The sequence below is a fragment of the Gopherus evgoodei genome, chromosome 19, assembly GCF_007399415.2.
Source record: "Gopherus evgoodei ecotype Sinaloan lineage chromosome 19, rGopEvg1_v1.p, whole genome shotgun sequence".
Lineage (NCBI taxonomy): Eukaryota > Metazoa > Chordata > Testudines > Testudinidae > Gopherus > Gopherus evgoodei.
Genome location: NC_044340.1, coordinates 5,481,217 through 5,495,451, shown reverse-complemented (window position 1 = coordinate 5,495,451; position 14,235 = coordinate 5,481,217). Strand labels below are relative to the sequence as shown.

At 39.2% G+C, this 14,235-nt stretch overlaps 1 protein-coding gene across 5 annotated transcripts in view; it reads left to right on the top strand.

The window, feature by feature from the left end:
* Positions 1–14,235, top strand: part of CDON (cell adhesion associated, oncogene regulated) — a 94,391-nt gene that overhangs the window by 14,309 nt on the left and 65,847 nt on the right. The gene's annotated exons all lie outside the window — the stretch shown is intronic.

Here is a 14,235-nt window from a genome sequence, read left to right as displayed (position 1 = left end):
TATAAGGTGCCACAGGATTCTTTGCTGCTTTTTCAGTAAGGAGAGTTAATTGAGGTATTCAGAATTATGAAGGGAGTAGTCAAAACTGAGCAGATGTTCCCTTTTCTGATGTAGCATTTAGTCAACTTGTGGAATCCACTGCCGTTGTATGTAAACCGAAATCCTATAGAGACTACAGCGCACAAGCTTTGCTCTCTGGTTCAAGGGAGCCTCCCATCCCCTGCAGCCATGAGTTTATATGTTCCTAATTGCCCATGATGTAAGACAGCAATAGATTGGGTTGCTGTAAATTCTGGCTGCAGGTATGGATTTAATAGACTAGTTGTACTTCCCTTTAAGGGATCACAGGTAGAATGGATCACTACAAGTTGCAAAAGAATGAATCAGACTTGATGGTCAACTGGTTTAAAACACCTTTTGCCTACATTTGACAGAACTGCAGGGGTTGTTGGAGGATACCAGTGGAAGCGTGGGATTACTTTCTGAAGTTGTTGCAAATAAACTGAGTTTCTTTCTTTAATAGCTCTTTTGTAGCAGGGTTCAGCCACAGAGGGCTGTAGTTTTTTTCTTCATTAAATTCAGACTTGAGGTAGAGGGCTTCCAAGTGCAGGAAGTAAAACTGGTGGAGCCAGATCCTCAGCTAATATAAATTAGCATAGTTCCATTGTCTGTGGGTCTATTATTAATATTTTTCCTGGTGCTTTCAGCAAACTGATCATTCTAGTCTTTCCCATTTTTTTTTCTTACTTCATTAGTCCAGGTAAGTGATTTGCCAAGGTATAAACAAGTGTGAACCATCTTTGTGTGTTACATATGTACTCTGCATTAAAAACACTATACTTGTAGGTAGGTTTGAAAAGTTTGCTGTACAGTGGGTGTATTTAGTCTGCATAGTTTGTTGGTGTTAGCTACTTTGGAGTATCAGGCTGAGCTGTGAAAATATGTATTATTGCTCTTGTCTGGATCTTCTTGTGTCAAATGAGAACTTTGTGTGTTACTAGCATGAAATTAAAGTAAGTCCACTTCGAAATTGCAATAATTTGGGGCGTTTGGGAGACTGTGTATTAAATACACCATCATAAATGTACATGATGCTTTACAGGCTAAGATCTGATCCCAGCTTCAAAGAGGTACCAATGTAAGGGTCTGATCAGTAGTTCAGAATGGGAAGGAGCGGGGATTACTGATGAGGAAACAAAAGCATTCCTAGAAATAATATTTTAAGGCGTGATTAAGAGAAGGGATGGCAGGCAAGAAGTATACCCCATTATAGGCACAAAAGCAAGAATGGAGAACCATTAAGGTTTTATTAACAGACAGGTACGCGAGATCAATATTATGTAAGGCTCTGAAGAGGGGAAAGCAAAGAGCTAGAACCTTGAATTTACTCACTCTACAATTATTCTGATGGAGCCATTAGTCTGTAGTCTGCTTAGTCCGACGGCTTCATCACAACCATTGTGGTCTGAATAAGTCATTTTTTTTGCACATTTCTGTTTTATAAACCACATTTAAATAAATAGGCTAAGTTCAGGGATTTAAAAAATACTTGCAACCCAGAAATACTGTGTGTTAATACTAGTGGTTAATCCCTAACTGTCTCTTGAGGCTGGAAGGTTGGGAAATCTGAGATCAGTTCATGATGCCGTTTACCACATATGCTGCTTTAGCAAGGCACAAGGGGACTTGGTGTCACAGTTGCAAACAAAACTAGCCCAAATTGTGCATATTGTATGTTTCTTATGAAAAATCCTGTGATGCCCTGTAGTTTCCTGGATTTTATGCTTTCCATCTATAATGCTGATGTTCTAGAGTAGCTACTTGAATGTAGAAATCTAGTGTGAATACTTCTAGGCAGGAGGGCATATGCATGGGCCAGTAGGGGAATATATTCTTTCAGTTACAGGCTGAGAGATATCTTATCTAACTTTGGATAATGTAGAATTCCTCAGAGCACTAAGATTAATATGTTAGTAAGAGTCCAGAGGAAATTCCAGTGGCATGGTTCTCACAAATTAATTCTGCCCATATGCATGAGTGGCAGTTGGGTCTTTGATTACACAACATGTAATGCTGCACAGATGCATCTGAAGTACAAAAATCTGTGGACTCCTGAATGTGTTACATGACAGTGTTCTGCTCGGTGGTGTTTTACTGTGTGATAGAAGGGCCTCTCTGGGTGTAAACTCAGACCTTACCCCATTGTAATGTCATTCCGTTGGACTGAACTATGAGCCTGTATTGGTGTGTGTTCACATCAGGAAGAAAGAAAGCAATATACTGCACATGCACAGTACACAAACTGTTAAATGCTCAAACTCTGTTTCAGAACCCGTTTCTTCAGACAAGGCCCAGCATGCATTTTTCAATCAAGACCATATGCGTGCCAAATTCGAAGTTTTGAAACAAAGATGTTTTTGAGTTATCAGAGTGCAAAATAAGCATCTGAATAACTTTAACAGCTGAAACTATCCTGCTGCCCACTTACTGTATCTCTCAAACAGATGAATGGATTTGATTCAGACTTTATAACAGAACTCGCCTCTGAGCTGACACTAAGTGTGAGAAACTTCAAGTCTAAATGTAAAATTTAAGGGATATCTGATAAGCAATTGAAAATAAGAAGTGTCTTGGGGAAAGATACAGTCTCAGGGAACCAGGCCCCAAAACATTAATTTCATTTCTTCAAACAAAAGAGCACCTATTTGTAACTCTGTTTCTTGACATTGATTAAATGCTCATACAACGTTGTACAGTATAAGAAAAGGTTTAGATTGGATATTAGGAAAATCTTTTTCACTAGGAAGGTGGTGAAGCACTGGAATGGGTTACCTAGGGAGGTGGTAGAATCTCCTTCCTTAGAGGTTTTTAAGGTCAGGATTGACAAAGCCCTGGCTGGGATGATTTAGTGGGTGTTGGTTCTGCTCTGAGCAGGGGGTGGGACTAGATGATCTCCTGAGGTCTCTTCCAACCCTGATATTCTATGACTGTATGATTCTATTCTATGAAAATAGCCCGGTCAGTTTTAGCCTCATAACAAATTCTGTCCATAAACATTAATACAATAAACAAATGAATCTTGCAGATTGCTCTGAAGGCTAAGAGATTCGGCTCTATTAGACTAAGTTGAGGAGTGAATTCTGAAGTTGAGCAGCCCTTTGGAAGCTACCTCTGGTTTAAACCGAGTAAGCTCAAGTACTGCCATAGTCAGAAATGGTGTGGGGTGTCTCATGTTATATAGCACTTCTTTGGTCAAAAACACCACCCTAATTTCTACTCAAGCCAACTGGTAGCCAATGCTGTCAGTATACAGCTTCACGTAATAAGTGCACAGCCACGTTTTGTGCGAACTTCAGTTTCTAGTGGTTTCACGTCTAGCCCCATGTAGAGTTTAAGTAATCCGAGGCTAACGTGACAAGCGGTGAGTCAGTGTGGCACAGTCTGCATTGGATAAAAAAGGCTGCACCCTTGTCATGGGAGATGAAGATTAATCCATAAAGTTTTTTGTATTGTAACAAATACAAATTTATGCGGGGTGGGAGTTTATCCCCTGGAAAAAACATCAAGTGTGGTGGAGGATATGTATTTTCTCTTTACTAATCTTAGAGTAGCAGACAGTCTCATATTTCAGGGTGCAATCAATACATGATGTGCCAGTTGTCATGTATTCTAAAGGTCAAGTATTTTTTCTGTTTATAGATTTAGTTTTAATATTTATCCCTTTCCACCTCCTTAGCACCTTTATAAAAGTTATCCTCTGCTTATAATTGCAAAAATTAAATCCTGTATCCTCTTGTCAAATAATGGAAATTGAGTGAAGGAACAACCAAAAGCTGTACTTGCTGCCCTCTGTGGTTTTACTAAAGAAACTTGAGCTTTAATCAAATGTTCTCTGGGCAAATGTCATTTCCTGCAGAATCAAGCCCAAGTACTGCCCCCCACTGCTGTGGTAGCCTCTTCCACTTCCTTTTGTTAGAGCAGCTGTGTTTTGGGTTTGGCAGGGTAGGTGGGCAGACAGGGGACCCCGGAAGAGGGTTCTGGTTTTAGATACTCTCCTGCCATCCCAGCAGAGTCCTCTGTGTATGAGTTAGCATAAGCTGATTTTGGTGTGAGTATTGTCCACTATTAACTGATTGTGGTGGGGGATTGGCCTATCATTGATTTTTGATGTGTGAGACAGGGCAAAATTAATTGATATATTTGTTAGGGGCAGCATTGGTGGGGGGGTGTGCATAGTTCACCAAAAGTAGACAAGTCTTTGGACCCAAGCAACTGGGCCCCAAACGGCACCACCTGTCAGAAGGCAGTATGCTTGGGGATGAGACAGGGATGGGAAAGAAAAAGGAGGTGTGGCTTGTGGCCTGTTGCATTTCATCCTGTTGAGTAGACTATTCTTGGGCTATTAGATGTTCAGCAATTATTTTTGTAAACAAAGAAATATAAGAAATCTGTGTGTCCATTTGGATTTTTCAAATCTTTCGCATGGAAATGAAATTTTTTTTTTAAACCTCTGCACCTTAATCTTCAATAGAGAGGATTTTCACTGGACAGCTAGATTAATAAAGAAGCTGTGAGGGCACTTTTTTAAATTTTAATAGAAGCTTTCTTCATTACAGCTTCAATTTCCTGGAAACGCATTAATTTGGTTTCTCATTAGTTCCCACAAAAATTATCAGAGCCTCATAGATTCAACATTATAATTTCAGTGCAGGACCAAATGGGAGTAGTTGTTTTTTCAAAAGATATGCTCTAGTTCAAAAGGAGTTATTTAGGGGAAATTCTCTGGCCTGTGTTACACAGGAAGTTAGACTAAATGATCGCTATGGTCTCTTCTGGTCTTGGAATCTGAGTCTAGGAGTTGCTTAATTAAGGTTACAGCTTTAGTAATAAATATAAGCTTTATTGACAAATACGACAAGCAAAAGATGATCTATTTCAGTGGTTCCCAAACTTTAACAGCCTGTGAACCCCTTTCACTAGCACATCAAGTCTCGCAAACTCCCTCCTAAAAATGAATATTTCCAGGGATTTTTCTCCTGTACCTGAGTATAAATGATAAAAGCAGTGATCTTGGAAATATAAAATTTGTTTTTATGATATACTTATTACACAGTATTTATTATTAATTTTTTTATTTATCATTACAGTATTTTTATTACATTATGAAAACGGCAACACTCTTCCAAGATCTCCCTTTTCCAAGATCTCACTCAAAAGAGCATTCTGGTTTTGAGCAGTCCAGGCAAACAGCACATGTTACAAAGAAGCTTAAACTTGTTCTTCATAATAATTTTAAAAACAGTACTAGTTGCCTTTTTAATTTTAAAAACAGCAAAAAATATTCACCTCCCTTTCCATTTCTTATAAGGAGTCTTGAAATTTAACTCTCCGCAGTGTGATAGATATGCTTGCATTGATCTGCTTAGCTCTTGGAAGTCTAGGGGCTCTAGAGTACTGGGTCCCATGCTGCCCAGGATCCCTAGGGATAGCTCTGTCTGCCATTAGGAACCCCCAGGGGTTCACGAACCCCAGTTTGGGAACCACTGATCTATTTGAAGGTGTGCCCAAAGAAGAGCCAAACCAAGATCAGGGCACCATTGTGCTAGGGACCGTACAAGCATAGTGAGAGGTAGTCCTGTCTCAAAGGTTAGGGGAAAATAACATGCAAGTATACTGTTCCATAACGTGTTTTTTGTTTTTGTTTTTTTGGGGGGTGGGGATATTTAAGGGAAGAAGGTAAAGATTATAGGGGAGGGGGAAGAGATGTAGGAAAGAAGCCAAAAATCGTGACCTGAAGTGTTCTTGAAGAAATAAAAATTGTTCTCCAAGTTCATTGCAGACATTTTACTATTTAATCTGAAATAGAGTGTAAACGTCAGCCCATAGCATGTATGTGGATTCAATGGAAGAGGTGAGAGAGAACTGAACTGGCATTTATGCTATTGACTTTTTTGAAGCTGCCATCAGTAGACATTCTAACTTAATGTTCACAGTTTAAATTCCAAAATGCAGTCCTTAATACTGATATTCTGATTACAGGGTGGAAATGATAGCATTATCAATGATATAAAAAGGCAGAAGTGTTCAATAAATATTTCTGTTATATGTTTGGGGGAAGAAACAGATGATGTAGTAATATATAACACTCATTCCATTCCACGAACATCTCTAGAGGATGTTAAACAGCAGCTATTAAAGTAAGATAATTTTAAATCAGCAGGTCCCGATAACTTGCATCCAAGATTTTTAAAAGAGCTGGCTGAGGAGGTTGCTGGACCAATAATGTTGATTTTTCAGTAAGAATTAGAACATTGGGAAGCTCCAGAAAACTGGAGGAAAGCTGATGATGTGACAATATTTAAAAAGGGTAAATGGGGTGTGTGACCAGGGCCCCAAAGGAGCCAGCTGAGGTCACTCAATTAGGATGAGCTGCATAGAATGGGGCAGACAGTCCCCGGAGCTGTAGATATTCCGATATTTAGATTGACCAAAACAGCTTCTGTAATACCTTACTGGTTACCCAGAAGCCAACAACACGGTTCCCTTGAAGCAACCGAGCTGTGGATTACTGAAAATCTTATTCATCCTATAAAAAGGTTCTACCAATCCAAAAGAATTGGACACATTACCTCCCAGGTTGATGAATACTCCAGATCTTACCCAAGTACACGCTTACAGCCAATCCTTATTAACTAAACTAAAATTTATTAAAAAAGAAAAGAGTATTGGTTAAAAGTTCAATATACATGCAGACATGAGTATGGTTCTTGAGATTCAGATTCATAGCAGAGATGGTGAGCTTTGTAGTTGCAAAGAGTTATTTCAGAATTAGTTTATAGGTTCTAGTACAATGTTTATATTCACGGTGATTCCAGGTTAGGACTGGAGATCTCAACCTTTTGGCTTAAGCTTCCCCTGCATGAAGCATCAAGCAGATCTGAGATAAAAAGGATCAGAACCCAAGGGTCTTTTATGCAGCATCAGGCCTTCTTTGACAGGTCAGAGTCCTTAGATGAACAATAGACAATCTGGGTGGCTTTGAAGTAGGTCTGTTTCCTAAGCATCGCTGGTAATTAGCTACACAAATTAACATAAGGCAATTTATCCATTAGGCAGTATATCACAAACTTGAAAGAGACATATAGACAGTGACATTATTTCACCCAAGATTCATCTAAATGTTAATATTCCCTTTTGATCTTTGAATTAACAGCTGTAGTGACAGACAGGAACTGTCTGTTTACAAGGCTAACATTTAACAAGATATGAGTACACACATACAATTAGTATCACCTCTAATTTCTAACAATATGGGTTTGCATTTCCAAGTTCTAGCCTATCTACCATAGAATGGTCCTAATTACCTTTTATATACTTTTCTAACATGTCTCTAATGGTTGACTCTGGTCATTTGTCCTGCAGGATGCTTGATCCCTTTTGGCCATGCTTCACACTTTGTATAAGATTTGTTAGAATTATATAACAGTGATAGCAACAATGATTTTGCATGTTCATACTCTAATCAGATAACAACACAGGGTGACCTGGGTAATTATAGGCCTCTCACTCTGACATCAATTTCAGGTAAGATAATGGAGCAGTTGATATGAGATTGCTCAATAAAGAATTAAAGGAGAGTAATATAATTAATGCAAATAAAATGTGGTTTTGGAAAACAGATGTCAAAGTAACCTGATTTTTTTTTAAATGAGGTTAAATTTGGTTGATAAAGGTAATAGTGTTGATGTAATGTACTTAAATTTCTGTAAGGCATTTGACTTGGTACTCACATGACATTTTGATTAGAAAACTAAAGCAATATAAACTTAACGTGGCACACATTAAATGCATTCATTAAAAGCTGCCTAACAGATAGGTTTCAAAATGTAACTGTACACGGGGAATTGCCATCAAGCAGGTGTGTTGCCAGTGGGGTTCCTCAGGGATTAGTTCTTGGCCGTAAGCTATTTAAAATGTCTAGTAATGACCCGGAAGAAAACCTAAAATCCTCACTGATAAAGTTGTCAGATGACACTCAAATTGCCAGAAAATTAATGTTGATCGGACAGTATATATTTTTTAACAGACAAACTAATGTCCTCTATAGAGAGAATGGCCACAGAATAGAGGCTGTTTGATTCCTTTTCTGATTTTTTTTTGAAAGCTTTATTTCATTTATTTGGGTTTGCGGCTGAGTTTGTTACAGCTGCTTTTTCTTTGGTTCCTGTAAGCTCTTTTGATTTAACACATGGTCCTATTCCTGAAACTGCTCGCAAATATGTTGGTCTAGTGTGCTAATTTGCTTTGGCCTTTGTAGGGTTGGGCCACCTGTTGTCTCTCCCTTTCCCCCATCCCATTTGATCTGTTTCTGAGTTATTCATTATGTTTCAAATGAAATGTCAGAGTCATTAATGACCTTGTGGTTTTCAGTTTGAATCAGTTGTCTATTTGTTCATCCCGGACTTCTTGCTATGCTTAAATTGTTATCATTTTGATGACCAAGGATTATAGCTGGTACATATGTGACAAATTGCCACATAGTTGTCAGTCGTAGCTAGAACCAGGAACCAGCTGGTGGTGAGTGATCAGTTGTTTATCACTAAATTTTGAAATATGACATCCTTGAAGGTTCAGTCTTAACTTTTATGTTCAGACTGAACATCTTGTTAAGGTAGGTTCTAAACATGGTATAGAAAGGGGTAGGCAACCTACGCCATGCGTGTTGAAGGCGGCATGTGAGCTGATTTTCAGTGGCACTCTCACTGCCTGGGTCCTGGCCACCGGTCTGAGGGGCTCTGCATTTTAATTTAATTGAAGCTTCTTAAACATTTTAAAAACCTTATTTACTTTAGATACCACAATAGTTTAGTTATATATTATAGACTTCTAAAAAGAGACCTTCTAAAAACATTAAAAAGTATTACTGTCACACAGAACCTTAAATCAGAGTGAATAAATGAATACTCGGCATGCCACTTCTGAAAGGATGCCGACCTCTGGTGTAGATGATGGACTCTTGACAGTACCTGCCACTGTCATCCCACATATAGAACTTATTTGGCTTTCTCAACTTCATCTACCATGTACAGTCATTATATCTACACTTTTTTTGTCCTAAGCAAATATACGATCTTAACAGATTTTTATATATCCATATCTATATCAATAAACCAATATAAACACTTGCAGAGTTTTGTTCTACACAAAAATTGCTGCCAAATTTGGAACAGTCACTAGCAGCATGTTACCCATTCACAAGAATCTTCCTAAACTTTCCGGAAAAATGTATTTGGCTGCCGCCATTTGCAAACTGACCTTATCCCTCACTTATACACACCAATACGAAACCATGTGCAGACCTACCTACCATGTTTTATGAAAGTCAGATCAGCCCTTTATTAATGATTAAAACACAAACCTAATAAAAAACATAGTTTGAGTTATGACTCAGTATTTTCTTGGATAAAGGAATAGTTGGGGGGGAAGAGAATTAGTTGAGGTCAGGAAGGAGAACTTGGGATGCCTTAGGAATATTTAATGCCTTAACTGCTTGCTTCATTTATTCCCTCCTCCCCTCCTCACTTTATTTTGTTTAGAAAAGTGTTTTTGTTAGGAATATATATTAGTTTCAGATATGAGCTCATTCTGAAAGAATGTCATGACTTCTAAATTGAAATAATTTTCCACTTGATCTGTTTTATAGTTAGGTTGTCTACCAGGCAAGATTATTGAAAAACTATTTTCATTTGATTCTCAGGTCTGTTTATGGCTTTCATTCTTGGTTTGGAGAGTTACATGTGATCTTTCATAAAGCCACTCTTGAAAATCTAAATAGAACAAATGTTGGATCTGCAGGACTGTTGGGCTGAGTTTGAACACACTCACTCACTCTCGCTCTTGCTGAGTTTGACTTCCAAAACACTCACACCCCAGACCCTTGATGTGGTTTTATTAGGCATAATCTCAAAAGCCTGCCTTTCATAACTGCATAATTCTAATACAAATATTTAATTGTTTTTTAAAAACACATACACAGAGCCCTCCGTCCACATTTATATAGATGCATGATTTCTTACCTACTTTGTTTGGTTTCTTGTGATGCCTGCTTCGAAGGGAGTAGAACAGGCGTCCTTTAATTTTTTATGCAAGTTGTGACTACAGCAAAACTTTTCCTGAGCTCAAGCCCTCTTCTGAGTGTAATTAGGAACACATTGATTTTTATTGCAGCTGGCAACCACACTATTGCCTTTTTCTGCTTGTGACCCCCATGGTCCTGATGACCTTTCCTGGGGTTAGTCGTGGACCCTTTTCATTGTGATGGCCTAGAAGTGACTCATGTGGAGCTGATTATTTCCTTGCTCGTCTGGCCTTTTTGGTGCCATAACTCCAAGTCACTTCCATTTTCTTCCTCTGCTTTTGGCTGACCACAGTGAAAGGAAATGCTTTTGCTGGCGACGGGATCAGTTTGCATGCATGGCTGACTCGATTGGGACCCTGAAGGGCGGGGGGCGGAGGGAGGGTTATGAACACTTTAGGTGCTGCATTTTCTTGTTCAAAGTTGGTGTGAATTTTTGAGTGATTAAGTATTCATAAATATGATGCTTAAAGACATTTCCCTTTAAACAATCTCAGACCTTCCTGTCAGCACTGTACCTATCAACTGTGTTCTTAATGCACAGCAGCGCTGTTTTTACAGATGTATACTGTATGTTTCTGTAGTGAACGTATGAGTTATGTGGTATGTGTGAGACTGCATCAGCGTCAATTGCACATGACTGCTTCAACAGATTTCATAACTACCAAAAGAACCAAGAATAAACACCAGGGGCCAGTAGTTAAAACTGATGGGCAGTATGCCAGTTGCTACTGGGCTTTTCACTGCCCCCTCCCAACAAACAAATGAAAACTAGCAAAGTATGTGTGCCAGCTGCTATGTGCATTTTTGCCAGATCCCAGGAGGACAGCATGAAGACAGTCAATGATCAAAGGCTTTGGTGATCACTGAGGAGTTGAAAGTTAAGGGAATGTCTCATTACTTTCTCTTGGAAAACTATAGGCTTCAGTTTTGTGTTTTTTGTTTTTTTTTAAAGGTGTCTTGGTGTGAACTTTAATGATCTAACTCAGCTTGTGTGCACTATAACCATAGTATGTTAGTTAAATCTGGAGATATTATTTGCTTTATTTGAAGATCTTAAATTCAGTTTCTGTTTGAAATCGTCAGTCTACTGCATTGCTGCAGGGAAGACTGTAGAGAACAAATTAAAATTAAAAAGACTTTTTAAAAAAATACTGAAACTTGTGTGGTCTAGGAAAAACAGTACTTGATATGCTTTGGTGTCAGAGCATATAAAATGTTTGATATGGTAACATACTGAACTAAACATTTTTCAGAATATGAAATGCCTTTGTTGGCAAAGATCTGAAATCCCTGGAATCTCAAAGCCAATGTATTCACAGGGAAAGTCATTTCTGCTGTCATTTTTGCTACCTTTAGCACAGCTGAATACTGTCACCAAAGATAGAGGCTTTCCTTTGGCCAGAAGACAACACAGGGCACTGTTGTCTTTACAGAGAAGGCCATTTGTCAATTTTTCGAGCTCGGGTGGGTAACCAGAGAGCTTTAACTTCTTACTTCACTTCCCCTTCTGAGAGTTCATGTAACCCTATACTGTGGGTGTCCCTAAATGTCTGACCATGAGAAGATGGGTCTGGATGACGAGGGATGGATCTCTTGATAAACTGCCCTATTCTGTTCACTCTCTCTGAAGCGTCTGGCACTGGCCACTGTCGGAAGAGAGTATACTGGACAAGATGGACCCTTGATAACTTTAGAGAAGAAAATAGGAACTTCATCATAGTGAATATACTTTCCGTTTTCCTGCTCTCTCAGCACAGCTGAAAGAGTAGGTACAAAGCAGCACTTTAAATGGGGAAGTACTTGTGTATACAATGGCTAAGCAGCGGCAGCTGTCTATTATTTAATGTTTATGTTCATTTAGAGCTTCAACTGGTTTGGGACTTTGTGCTAGTTACGTACAAATGACAGTCCCTGCCCCAAAGAGCTTTACAGTCCGAAAGAGAAGACATAATAGGTGGATGAGGCCAACAAGGACAGGGAGGAGGGGATTTAAAAAAAGTTTTAGAATAGTAGGCTGTTACCATCGGGTACGTTGTTATGCTGTTTAAAAGTTAAGCCTACTACCTTATGGTGGAAAAGATGTTTAGTCATATCTAAAAGGGAGGGAGGGATAGCTCAGTGGTTTGAGCATTGGCCTTCTAAACCCAGGGTTGTGAGTTCAATCCTTGAGGGGGTCACTTAGGGATATGGAGCAAAAATCTGTCTGGGGATTGGTCCTGCTTTGAGCAGGGGGTTGGACTAGATGACCTCCTGAGGTCCCTTCCAACCCTGATATTCTATGTCTGTTACCCTCGGAAAGCTTGAAAGATTCCCGAGGGACGCATGAAATACCTCATAACTACTTTTATTCATTTAAAAGAGCTTAAATCCTGTCTTGTGAGACTGGGCACCAGTGTTGAGAATTCATCACTGTTGGTGTGTTAAACTTTGCTCACTGGGCAAGACTAGAAAATTACTTCTGCTTCCATTTCAAAGTTAATTTACAGTCTAAAATAATTCATGTCTCTCTGTCTTGTTCCTCTACAACAGGCCAGTCAGCAGAATTTAGAACAAAAGTTTGTCCCAAATTACTTGGCATGTCATCTGGCAGCAAAAGTGAATATTTTATTATGGCAGAAAGAAATTCCCTATTAGCCCCAAGCCCATTCAGATCCTATTAGAAGACACTACTTTGCACTGAAGAGGAATATTCACTCTCTTAGTTCACTTCTGGTTTTCCTCTTAGATACTCTTTCAGTTCAGGTGAAATAGTAAAATACTTGTAAGCTTGATGTTTGTGGCAAAGTAAGTGAATTACAGCAGCTGCCAGCACTGCCCTGGTGTTAAACGCAGCTAATATCAATGGTGGTGCTTCATTTAGTGTGTGTTCCTTTGATACCATGAATAGCAGTATTGGACCATGAGACCTGGTACAGCAGCTGTTAAGTCAGTCCAAATAAGCTACTCAAGCTTTTCACCCGTGTATTCAAATCTGCATTTGTTCCGATTCTAGTCTCGATCCCACTTCTTGAGCCTGTGGCAGTCATTCTGCACTGCACTGTTACCAGTCTCAGGAATTCCATTCCTTTGCCAGCAGATGGTACCATGTAGATAACGCTTCCAAAACTCTGATCTGATTGGCATTGAGTCTCCTGGAAGTCTCCTTGGCATGGGATCTCTTTAGAACTGCGAGGGAGCTCATCAGGATGTTCATATCTTCATCTCATGACAAGTGAGGCTCTGTAACTGGAATGATCTTTGTTCAGTATTATGAATTTGATTAAATATCAGAGTGCTTTTCATTAATATATCTCAAAGCTTTATACTGTATCTTACTCAGCTGCAAGACTTTAAGAACAGTTCAGTAAACTCTTGTTTGTTCAGAACAATACTAGTGTTTCAAGACTGAACAGAATTAACAATTTTTTCTGACACTACTCACTACAAAGAAATTCTTCATTTTCCTGGTTGTCATAGCAATTGATGTACCAGTAGTACAGCTACTTTAGAGCTAGCAAGATCAGGTGCTGGACTAAAAACAACTGGAAAAGAAACTTCCCTCCAGAGAAGAGGTGCTTCATTGACACTAGAAATCTAGGCCTCCCCCACACCACCTCTTTCTAGGACTGTACACCTCACCCCTGACCTGGAGAGAGCACCGCTAAGGGTGAAAAAGTTCATTCTCTCTGTTCATTAAATCCTTGACCACCTCTTCTAAGACTCTCAACAAATCTGTTGGGTGTAAAGTGGACACCTGTCTGCCAGGAACTTAGTTGGTGGTCTGTCTGTGACAGACTGACAATATCCACTAATTAGAGAGAAACGGTTGGGGGAGGTAATATCTTTTATAGGACCAACTTCTGTTGGTGAAAGACAAGCTTTTGAGCTACACAGAGTTCATCTTCAGGGCTGGGAAATGTACTCAGATTGTTACAGCTAAATACAGAGTGGAAGAGATCGTTCAGCATAAGCAGTTAAGACACATTCGAAGGGACCATTCAAGGTGCAGGGCCTGTTAATGCCCCTGCAGTCGTAAGACATAAAAGGGCAGTTAGGGGGTTACAGATTGTTGTAGTCAGCCATAAATCCGGTGTCTTAAGACCGTGGTTTTTAGTGTC